The sequence below is a fragment of the Myotis brandtii genome, unplaced genomic scaffold, assembly GCF_000412655.1.
Source record: "Myotis brandtii unplaced genomic scaffold, ASM41265v1 scaffold41, whole genome shotgun sequence".
NCBI classification, from domain to species: domain Eukaryota; kingdom Metazoa; phylum Chordata; class Mammalia; order Chiroptera; family Vespertilionidae; genus Myotis; species Myotis brandtii.
Window position 1 is genome coordinate 355,430 of NW_005365763.1, and position 12,601 is coordinate 368,030.

The window sequence follows — 12,601 nt, forward strand, 5'->3', positions numbered from 1 at the left end:
GCCTGTTCTTATGCCAGTACCAGACTGTTTTGTTTATAATGACTTTTATAGTATAGTTTGATATCCAGTATTGTGATCCCTCCTACTTTGTAATTTCTTCTCAAGATTGCTGCAGCTATTTGAGGTCTTTTATGGTTCCGTATAAATTTGTTCTAGGTCTGTGAACTATGCTGTTCGTATTTTAATAGGGATTGCAGTGAATCTATAGATTGCTTTGAGTAGTAGAGTCATTTTATTGATGTTAATTCTTCCAATCCATTAACATGGTATACACTTACATTTGTTTATATCTTTCTTGATTTTTTTTTTCAATGTTCCATAGCTTTCCAAGTATAGGTCTTTTACTTCCTTGGTTAAATTTATTCCTAGGCATCTTTTTTTGTTGTTGCAATGGTAATTGGGATTTCTTTTTTAGTTTCTCTTTCTGAGAGTTCATTATTGATGGATTAAAATGCCATTGATTTGTGGGTGTTGATTTTGTATCCTGCTACTTTGCTGAATTCATTTGTTAAGTCTAGTAGATTTCTGGTGCATCTTTAGGGTTTTCTGCAAGTAATGACAGTTTTGCTTCCTCCTTTCCAATTTTGTTGCCATGTATCTCTTCTTCTTGCTGTCTGATTACTGAAGCTAGCACTTTCAGTGCAATGTTAAATAAGAGTGGTGAAAGCAAACATCCTTGTCTTGTTAATGTTTTTAAAGAAAATGCTTTTAGTTTTTGCCCATTGAGTATTATGTTGGCTGTAGGTTTGTTATATATAGCCTAAATTATGTTGAGGTATAATCCCTTTATCTGCAATTTACTGAGAGTTTTTATCAAGAAACGGAGCTGGATTTTGTTGAATGTTTTTTCTGCATCTATTGATATGATCATGTGGTTTTTATCTTTCAATTTGTTTATGTGATATATCACATTTATTGATTTGTGAATATTGTACCAGCCTTGCATACCTGGAATAAACCCCACTTGATCATGGTGTATGATCTTTTTAATATTTTGTTGAGGATTTTAGCATCTGTGTTCATCAGGGATATTGGCCTGTAATTTTCTTTCTTTATAGTGTCTTTATGTGGTTTTGGAATTAGGATAATGCTGGCTTCATAAAAGGAGATTGAAAGTGTTCCTCCCTCCTGAATTTTTTGGAATAGTTTGAGGAGGAAGGGTGTTATTTCTTTTTTGAATGTTTGGTAAAATTCACCTGTAAATCCATCCAGTCAGGACTTTTGTTTGCTGGAAGTTTTTAAATTACTGCTTGTATTTCAGCAGTTGTTATTGCCCTACTCAGGTTTTCTGATTCTTCTTGATTAAGTTTTGAAAGATTGTATGTTTCTAGGAATTTGCCTATTTCACCCAGGTTGTCCAGTTTGTTGGCATTTAGTTGTTCATAGTATTTGCAGACTGTGAGTGATGGATGAATGATTACTCTGACACACATTTCTGTGAAAGAGAGGGATAAAGGACTGCATGGCTTGAGAAACCAAACAGCCCCATTCACCTGCCTCCTTAGGCTTTTATTGTAATAAAGCTTGAACTACAATTAACTTCTATATACTATCAGCAGGTGAAACATACATCTATAGTGCCTTTTAAGCAAGGACATCTATAAACTAAACAAAAAGATTCCAGTAAAACACCCATGGGTTCAGACTTGTTTGGAAAAGTCAAGGCAGGGGTGGCTGCTTTCAGCCAGCTCCTCCTGGAGGACCCCGACCTTTCAAGATTCCTCCTTACACACTTTCCAACCAAGTCCCGTCGAACTTTCTGCTTTGCAATGTCAGGGCCCAAGAAGCATGTTCACTGCTCCAGTTCTGGTTTTGTAGACTATAAGAAAAATAAAGAGAATTACAATAATAACAATGGTTAGTCTGATTAGGTACCAATTGATTCTAGGAAACCATGTGGTGGGGTCTATCTAATCCAAATGCTTCTTCACCTTATTCCAAGCAGTAGTCTGTTTTTCATGTTCATTGATAGCAAGTAAGGACTCTCTAATTTGACTTTGCAACATGTTTGCTTCTTCAGTAAGGTTATCAGGAAAGACTCCCCATAGATGCTTTTTAACATCAATCCACTGATGGTGACTACTGTTCCATTTCAAGGGGGTGTCACATATGTGCTTATGCTCCCAATTTCAATTGAGTACTTGCCTGTATGCTATAACATCCTGTCTTCCCCCAAATATTCAATGACTGCCTCTATTGCCTGTAGTCTAGCTAATATTTTTTTTTTATCTATGTGCTGTTGTATAGTGGATTCTCTAGTTACATTATAGGCCATATTGTCTACAAATGTGGCAGTCTGCACAGACTCAGAAAAGGCCGCCATAGCGATGCCAGAGGTAGTAAGAATAACAACAGCTGAGATGATGGCTGCAATGAGCATTCCCAAAAATATTTTGGGCCGTAATTGGATCAATGCTTTTTCTAAGATTTCAATAGTTGATGAGTCTTGCCATTTCCTGGTGAGATTAACAGGTATTAGGATTTCTGCTTGTCTCCTAAGTACCATACCAGTAATAGTGCTGATGTTCAATGGGGTAATATTTTGGGTGGTAATACAGGATGCAAAATAAGCTCCTTCTCCATCCTGTACTAGAAAAGATGAACTATGATTTATTAGTAGATTGGGGCCCATAACAAAGACATAGGGGTGAGTGGTGCAAATCAGGCTACTGTCAGTATAATTATCAGTAAAAGTTATACTATAATGGCCAGAGAAGTTCTGGTAGTCACCATGCCACAATTTCAAAGGGCTGAAAGCATGGCCTAATCTCCATAAAGTTTCCTGAACTGGCAAGCCTAGTACTCGAGGTTATGGGGAACTCACCCCTCCCTCAGTCCAAACCACAGGCATGCCTGCATAACTGATGTAACTAGTATTAGATGTACAGTGTGCCAGAATATTAGTGTGGGTGGCTTGCAAATGACCATGTGGGCTCCAATCTATAACCTGTTGGTCACCTAGGACCGTCAAATGGGCATGATTTCCTCAACAAACTTTCCAATGGAATGCTTCAGCAGAGTGGTCTCACTGCTGATTTTGCTTACGCAGAAGGATAGGAGGCACAGTAGCATAGTCAGATTGCTGTAGTCCAGACTGCCTGCTAAGAGAAAAGTTAGCTGTGTTTTAATCTGATCATGTTTAGGGATTATATGTGACCAAATCTGATTATGAGCTCTCATACAGACCCCATGTGGTGAGGAATTGAAAGAGGTAACACATAAGGTTAGTAACTTGGAATGAAAAAAGATATTGGGAGGGACAGGTAGGGAGAGAAATATATAATTTACCAAATTGCTTTAAAAACGCTTTCTCATATCTGAAAAACAAGAAGTTAAGAATCAGCAATACTTTCAACAAAAGTTACAAAAACTATACAATTATTTTCTGTTCATTCAGCCCTATAATAAAATTTTTGTTTCTCCTGATTTTTCCTGCCAGTACTTCTATAAATCCAGATACTTTATAGAGTAATGCAAATGACATGGAATCTTGTCCCTTCTGCAAAATACAATATTCCAGAATAACAATTAGAGCTACAAGTGAAAGTATAATATAGTTATTATTATTTGACAAAGCTTCCCATGTACCTTAAGCAGAAAATTTTCCTTCATGAGAGAGAAAATAAACACTTGAGGCATTCCAGAGCCTATTGGAATGATCTGAAGCCAAGTATAGGTCAAGGAAAAGTTTCTTAAAATTCAAAACTCAGGATTGTCAAATACATTAGACTAAAATATTATATATTATTATTATGATTATTATTAAGCAGTATTAAGTAATCTATTCATTTAAAGTAATCAACTTCCTGATTAACATAACATAATCATTTAAAATATGTCCTATATAATAAAGAGCTAATATGCTAATTATACTGAACAGCAGAACGACCATCCGGATGACTGTCAGGACAACCTTCCAGATGAAGCTGGGGCTGTGAGGGCCAGACCCCTTGCATGAATTTCATGCATCAGGCCTCTAGTATATATATAAAACCTTTGCTTCCTAGGCACATACAGGAAAAACTTTTTTTTCCCCCTTACTTTCAGAAATAGGTTTATTTTCTCAATGGAAAATATACTCATATTCTTAAGAAGCATAACAGGAAACCTGACCTTGACAACTCTCAGGAGGCTGGAGAAAGAGTGGGTGTGTTTGTGGGGAGATAGCAGGTCCCGGGATTTGTTCCCAGGACTGTAGTAACTCCTGGGCTTCTAATGGCTTTAGTGTAAAAGTACCATTTTTTTTTTTTACAAGGAGAGTGACCCCTTCCCTTCTCCTTTGCTGTCGCTTCTGCAGCTTATTCAAGGGTACTTCTGTAGCTCCAGTCCTCTAGGATAAATACTTGGGGAGTTTAAGTAATTATTTCCCATATTTTTCTGAATAGACTAACAATATGAAATCTTGCATATAAGAAGAGATCTTAAAAACAGAAACAAAACAAAAACACCAAACAAACCCTACAGTAAATGAATGAGTACTCAAAAGGGTGGGCTGGGACATTAGTCTTATAATTTTATCTCACACTAACCCAGCACAGCAAATGGGTTCTGAGTGGCACAAAGCCTAAACAGCAAAGACAGAGGATTCCCTATGTTCATAAAATGGCAAAGTGCAAACTAAGGCCCCCAGAGATAAGAAAGCAAGCAAAGAACCTCAATCAGTAACCAAGTTATATTAAAGACAGACAAGAGTTTCTAGTGCCTAATGCCTTGAGAGGGAGAGCGGGAAGGGTTAAGAATTCTTGGCAGCTGCTGGGAAGTTCCTGCAATCCCTGCCACATGTCCAGCCTGCCACAAGTAGCTGGGGCCCCTAGTAAAGTGAAATATGCCTCATCTTTAAACAAATTAAAGACACAAAACAACAATTAGCAAAGACACTCTATGTACAATATTTACAGGCACGCACAACCCACAGGCAAGATTTAATAAATCAGAGTCTTTTCCATGGATTAGAAGATATCGTATAGTGCCCAGCACTTACAACCAGAATGCGGCCCAGAGGGCTCCCAGGTGGGATGGCCAGTGAACACCCACAAACAGCCTGTTGTTCACAGATCTCATCATATTCTGCTCTCCATAATAAATGTTGACTGGTTTCCAGAGTTGTTTTGGCCAAATTCTGCCAGTCCCAAGGCGTCATATGGTAATTTTCAGACAAGGCATTAAGGAGTCCTTTTGTAAATGGACTGTCATCCCCATTTTCTCTAATACTTTTCCATATTTCCTTAAAGGCGTTAAAGGAGAGTGGTTCATGTATCTGATTACCTTGTTGATCTTGTATAACTGGGCAGGCCAAAGCTCTCTTCTAACATAGCTTGCCTGATACATGATCCCATAACTGAGGATCTAGTTGATGAGCCTTCCCACACCAGAGGCAGATGATCAGGAAAGTGTTCCTCTGACTGTGGGGCCTTAGGTATTACAGGGTCTACAGGCTCTACTTCAGGAGGAGGGGGCGGTGGGAAGTCCTTTTGGTGTTCTGTAGGCTTTTGATTCTCAATATGAAGTGGGCATAGTGGAGCACGAACAAGAGCCCACATAGTTAATGATGACAAGGGCACTCCTTTCCCCTGGGCCTGATTTCTCTTTAAATTCCTGCCCACTAGTTCCCAGAGATTAAGGTCTAGTGTCCCAGCATCAGGGAACCAAGGATGGTAAGTTATAACAGTCTGTAACAGTCTCTTTAATTGTTCTTCTGTAACAGAGGCACCACCTGCTTTTTTTTATGGATATAACTTGGGGTTTATTTTAAATTGTTACAGTTCATTAGATTGTAAATAAATATAATATGGTTTTTTTAAAAGAAAATGCAAAGTAAAATCTTGTGTCAAAGTTGATAAAAAATAAGGGCGATAGTCCCCTGTTGAAAGAAGGCACATTAAGATATTTGAGAAAATATTGCTGCTTCAACATATTGCATCCCCGCTGAGATGGCTGCTTCTTTATAACTGTTTAGGCACTGTGACATATTGCTGTTGTTCTGTGTACAGCTGTTGTCCCGTTGTGAAACCTTAGCTGAGAAACAATCCCCTCAAACTTGGAAATCCCAAGTGGATTCCCATGACTTACTGTGCAGTTACTTTCATTTTCTTACTCTTTGTTTTTGAGGGTTCCACCATGTCTCATTGCATTCCTCAGTCCTCACACGGGGAACCACTTGCCAGAGCTGACCAGCAGACCCTGAGCAACGGGTGAATGATTACTCTGATGCACATTTCTGTGAAAGAGAGGATAAGGGACTGCTTGGCTTGAGAAACCAAACAGCCCCATTCACCTGCCTCATTAGACTTTTATTGTAATAACAACTTGCACTAAAATTAACTTTTAGATACTAACAGCAGGGTAAGTATCCTTGAGAAGACACATGCATCTGCAGTGTCCTTTAAGCAAGTACATCTAAAGACTAAACATAAAGATTCCAGTAAATCACCCAGGGGCTCTGCCACCATTTTTAATCCCAGGAGTTATTATCCTATCTAATAATAGATAAACATGGTAATTGACCGTACCTTTGCTACATCTCCCATTGGCTAATCAGCTCGATATGCAAATTAACCGCCAACAAAGATGGCGGTTAATTTGCATATGTAGGCTCCAAGCGGTGGAGCGAAGCCTGACGGCCCGGGGCCGGCAGAGCAGTGAGGCCTGACGTTTCCGGGGCCGGTGGAGCAGCGAGGCCTCACAGCCCTGGGGCCTGCGGAGCAGCGAGGCCTCATGTCCCTGGGGCCGGTGGAGCAGAACTCGGCCAGAGCGAAGGCCTGGGCCCCGGGTGCCAGAGGCAAAACAGTGCCAGCAGCCAGGGGAAAGGAAGGCCTATTGCACGAATCTCTTCTTGCAACAGGCCTCTAGTTTTTAATAATTCTCTGGTATTATTGAAAACTCACACTTTGTCACCACAATGGGTACCTTCTGCAAAAGTACAGCACTTTGGCATTGTGACACATAAAACATATAAATATAAAGTGTCACTTAGAACCCTTTACTACTCAAAGATAGAGCAGCTTGCATTTTCTTGTCCAGCTCTGCATACCACTCATTGAAGACAAGTTATTTCTGGTCACTGTATTCCCTTTCAAACTAGGTGGGAAGACTTTAAGCACCATCGTGTGTATGGGAACCCTGAGAAATGGTTCTTTCCTGAGAATGTCAGCCAACTACCTAAGATTGACAATGAACCCTGGTTTCTGCCAACCACTAAAAACCCTATGAAGACCCAGCAACAGGTCCCAACCAGCCATTTGGTTGGTGTGGCGGGAAATCATTCAAACACTGAGATCCTATCTTGAAGATAGCGGTGATGGTTGCACAGTGGTGAGAACCTGGGCAGGGGGTTGAAGTAGAGCTGGATTTGAGGTCTAGCTTTGCCACTTTTCTACTGGACAACTCTAGGTGAGTGAAGGAGTCACTCTAAACCTCAGTGTTCCCATATATATACAGTAGGTCCTCGGGTTACATCTGAGATCTGTTCCTACAGTGCTAACACGATTTTTGCCATAAGTTGGAACCCACCTACATAAGCACCTATGTCACTCACATGGAGCACATACACAGCAGTAACAAAGTGAAACAGTAAAAAAAAAAATTAAAAGAAAGATAACAATTCCTGACCTTTACTCGTGGTAAATAAATAATAAAAAACATAAAGCACATATGTACATGTGTTAAAATGACAGAAGGTTTTTTTATATAAATAAATGAGAGATGGCGATGTAACCATGAAATGATGTACGTTGAGTCCAACGTAACCCAAAGACTGTCTATAATAGGAAGAAAGATATCTGCAAGGTAGAGCTAGTTTAAAGATTAAAGTATGTTTAGAGCATTTGGAATTATGCCTGGCACATAATGGGTACTCAGTAAATGTCAGCCAGGATTCTATTGCTGCACAATCTGTGTCAGGACATTGATTGGAACATCTTAGGTAAAGTGTCATACCTAAAATTAGAGTGAAACTTTGGAGGGTGAGAGAGAGCATTATTCCTAAGGACACTAGCACAAAGGCATGAACTAGGTGAGTTCCAGACTTAGGCTGCCCCCACTAAAGTCATGTCCTACTTCTTCAGCATAGGTCTTGCCTGAAGCTTTTGGAAGTGTCCCCTTTTCAAATGAGAGTTGTTTTCAGTGTCACCTTCTCTCTCATGGCTCAGATGGGTCCAATGAAAATCCATCCACTCTCCATCCTTCTCCCCGGGACCCTCCTATGGAAGCCCATGGATTTTAGCTAGCTGACAGGCCAGCAGGCTCTAAATGCTACAATGTCCTGTATCTAATGCAAAGGGAAAAAACATTCCTTGTGCCTGGCCTGGCTCCTTTAATCAGATAATAGCCTCTGCAACAGAAAGTTCTAGCCATAGTCACACTCCTGGCCACCCCAACATACCAGCCTGCTCCCTCACCCTGTAGCCACTACAGCAATTAGCTACAAATGACAAAAACAGGTCACAGAGGGGGTCCAGGTCAGGTTAGAGCAGAGCCACTCCAGAGCAGACAGGAACAATGCTGCTATGTGTACTGAAACTGCTGTATCTGACAGGGAATGAGGAGGGGACCATTTTGCTTATAAAAGTCTCCATACCTACCTACCTGCCCCTCTCAAACACACACTCCTCATTTTTTTTTAAGTTTATCTTCACTAGAAAAAAATATCTGCAATTCTATTTAGTTCTACTTTGTTTTTGGTGATAGCATACCAAATTTACTGTTTATAGGGTGAAAAATAAAGAAAAAAATCACTTCTTTCTGACTATTCTCTCAGAAAAATCCTTAGAAACTTAGAAAAAAAACCATATTATTTAAAACTTGAAATTGTTGAATTAGAAAGAATTTGGAAAATCAACCATCTGAATGTCTTTCTTCTGTAAAGATAACCATCCCTGGCTTTTCTTAGTCCATAGATTTTCTTTCCTGTCCTTTATGTTCCTTCCAAGCAAAAATTCAGCTTAATAATATCTGCCTCACCTGCCTCACAGGATTGATGATAATAAAGAAACACAAGTAATCTGTGTTCATACAGTACTTTATAGTTTGCAAAGGAAGAGCTTTCACTTACTCTTGTCAATGACCCAGTGAATGGAAAGTCCATGTGAGTTGAGAGGATCACACAGTATAGCATGCTTATGAATGATGTAACTGTAAGGAATGATGACAAGTGTCCATGTGTGTGTGTCTTTCAGGAAGAGAAGTGGGAACCAGAGTGGCTTGAATCTCCTGTCAGTGGCTTCAATTCTTTCCATCTACTCCAGGGCACCGCAGTCTCAACATTTTAGCTTCCCAGAGCATTTGGGTGAACCAAGGAGCTGTATTGGGGTTGGATGAAAAAGGGTTGGGACAAAGACTCATTTGCTCACTGCCATAATCCCTAGAAAAAACCCTATCTGTATTGTCTGTCCCCTAGGGAGGCTGTGACAGTATCCAGCTTTATCCCTCCTACTCCAATTTGACATCACTACTGCCTACCTATCTTGTTCACTGCCTTCCGCAGTGAGGACTTAGTTGTCAAGTGTGTCCATGGCCCATGACAGAGAAGAAACTACCCATATCAGTCTAGAAGCCAACTGTAATACAATATCTTCTTCCTGAGAGGCTTGGCACTGCAACTCCAATTCAGAATTAGTCACTCAGCACAAAACAACCTTTGTTTCATCTCTGACTACAAGTGAGACACTACATTTCTGAAAGTAAATGGATTATTCAAACAGTAATTTGAATAATTAGATTAAATTTCCAATCTAGAATTCTACTCCTTCATGAATGCCAATCCCCTTCCTTCTGGAGTCACTCTTTTCTTTGGTCTCAGATGTCACTTCTTCCAGGAACCTTTGTGGTATCTCCACATACCATGGGTCACCCTACTGCAGTAGTGCAATCACTGATTCTTTATCTCCCCCAGAAGTCTGTGAGCTTTTTGGAGGCAAGGATTATGACTTCTTCACATTTTTATTTTAGACACATAGCACATAGCTAATAAATCTTTTTAGAATAAATCAGTGAGTTTAGCAAACTAATTAAAGCAACCTAGAGAGCAGTAAAAGTAGAGTTGAGCACAATCCTGGCTTGTACCAATGCTGGGACTCATCACTGCCCATTGAGAAGACTATAATGGTCTGAATCAAAGTGGTTAAAATTAATCTTTGACCAGCAAAGGTTTTCCTTCTTCATCCCATCTTTACACTACAAAAGCATCATCTCTCAAGCTATTTGAAAAGGGTCTTGGGAGGGTACACGTGAATTTATTTATTTTCTTATTTTTTAAATTAAATCTTTATTATTGAAAGTATTACATTTGTCCCTTTTTTTCCCCCTTTGACTACCTCTAGCCTGCCCCTGCCCTCTGCCCGAGGACTTCACCACCCTATTGTCTGTGTCCAAGGGTTGTGCATATGTGCATATAAGACATTTGTTGATCTCTTCTTATCCAACCACCCATTCCCTTCTTCCCACTGAGATTCCTCAGTCTGTTCTATGTTTCTATGTCTCTGGGTCTATTTTGTTCATCATTTAATTTTGCTCATTAGATTCCACATATGAGTGAGATAATATGATACTTGTCCTTCTCTGACTGGTTTATTTCACATAACATAATACTCTCCATGTTCCTCCATGTTGTCTCAAAGGGTAAGAGATTCTTCTTTTTTACTGCTGCATAGTATTCCATGGTATAAATGTACCACAGCTTTTTTTTAAGTACTATTCATCTTTTAATTATTCCATTTTTAATTCAGGCTCTATAAAAATATACATAGATCTTAAAAAGGATATCTCATGTTCACACAGCATTTGATCTGTACCATATTTTCATGACCATAAAAATACATTTGACTAACATCTTTTTATTGACTGTGTAGTTATCCATCATACAGTTGAACCATAATTTACATAATTATTGGAAGCTTATTATAATCTCCCTTTATAATGTTAAATCTGTTGTTTCTCTTCAACATAACAGGCATTGTGTTTTCAATATCCATGGAAGGAGAGAACACATAATGATAACTATCCAACAAATTCAGTGACATTAATTGAATTTGTCAATTAGTGACCAGAACAGCAACTATTTGTATTTAAAACTAGATAGATAGATAGATAGATAGACAGATAGGAAGTTAGGACTATTCAATTTACTGACATGCTTGATACACAAATCAGCTCTTAGCCTGCTTACAAAGTTTCAGCCACTCACTGTCCCACTGAGAGTGCGGATGCTCACAGATTAGGATGCACGGATGATGCCAGGCAGAGGTCCTCAAAGTATGGTCCCAGGATCAACAGCATCAGCCTCACGTGGTAACTTGTTAAAAATACTAATTATCTGTCCCACCCCAGGCCTCTTGAATCAGAATCTCTAAGGATATGACCTAGCATTCTGTTTTAGCAAGACCTCCTAGTGATCGTGATGCTCGCTCAAATTAGAGAACCAACAAGGAGAGGATGTGACAGTTGAATCCTGTCATTACCACTAATTAGACCTGTGAGTTTCTACCAGTTACATCCTCTAAGTTTCAGCTTTATCCTTCATGAAAAACAAAACAACCACATAAGAAGCAAACAAAAATTATGTTTATAATCAGAATTGTCATGAAGATTAAATGACAATCTATATGAAGGTAGCTGCAAGTGCCTGACATAATTTACACTTTGATTCAAGGATCATTTAAGAACCTAATATGTGACTGGCACTGCAAGAAGGTAAATACTTTTTTTCTTTATTGATTAAGGTATTACATATGTGTCCTGGCTTTCATCAACAAATCAACAAATGACAAGCGTTGTCGAGGATGCAGAGAAAAAGGAACCCTCGTGCACTGCTGGTAGGAATGCAGACTGGTGTAGCCACTGTGGAGAACCATATAGAGCAGTGGTTCTCAACCTTCTGGCCCTTTAAATACATTTTCTCATGTTGTGACCCAACCATAAAATTATTTTTGTTGCTACTTTATAACTGTAATGTTGCTACTGTTATGAATTGTAATGTAAATATCTGATATGCAGGATGGTTTTAGGCGACCCCTGTGAAAGGGTCGTTCGACCGCCAAAGGGGTCGCGACCCACAGGTTGAGAATCGCTGATATAAAGTTTCCTCAAAACACTAAAAATGGAACTCCCATTTGACCCAGTGATCCCACTTCTAGAAATATATCCCAAGAAACTAGAAACACCAATCAGAAAGGATATATGCACCCCTATGTTCATAACAGCACAATTTACAAGAGCTAAGATTTAGAAACAGCCTAAGTGGCCATCAGCAGATGAGTGGATTAGAAAACTGTGGTACATCTACACAATGGAATACTATGCTGCAGTAAAAAAGAAGGAATTCTTACCACTTGCAATAGCATGGATGGAACTGGGGAGCATTATGCTAAGTGAAATAAGCCAGTCAGAGAAAGATAAATATCACATGATCTCACACATCTGTGGAATATAATGAACAACATAAACTGATGAACAAAAACAGATCCAGAGACAGAGAAGCATTGATCATACTGTCAAACCTCAGAGGGAAGGTAGAGGAGGGCAGGGGAAAGGGACAGAGATCAACCAAAGACTTGTATGCATGCATATAAGCCTAGTTAGGCCCTAACCAATGGACACAGATACCGGG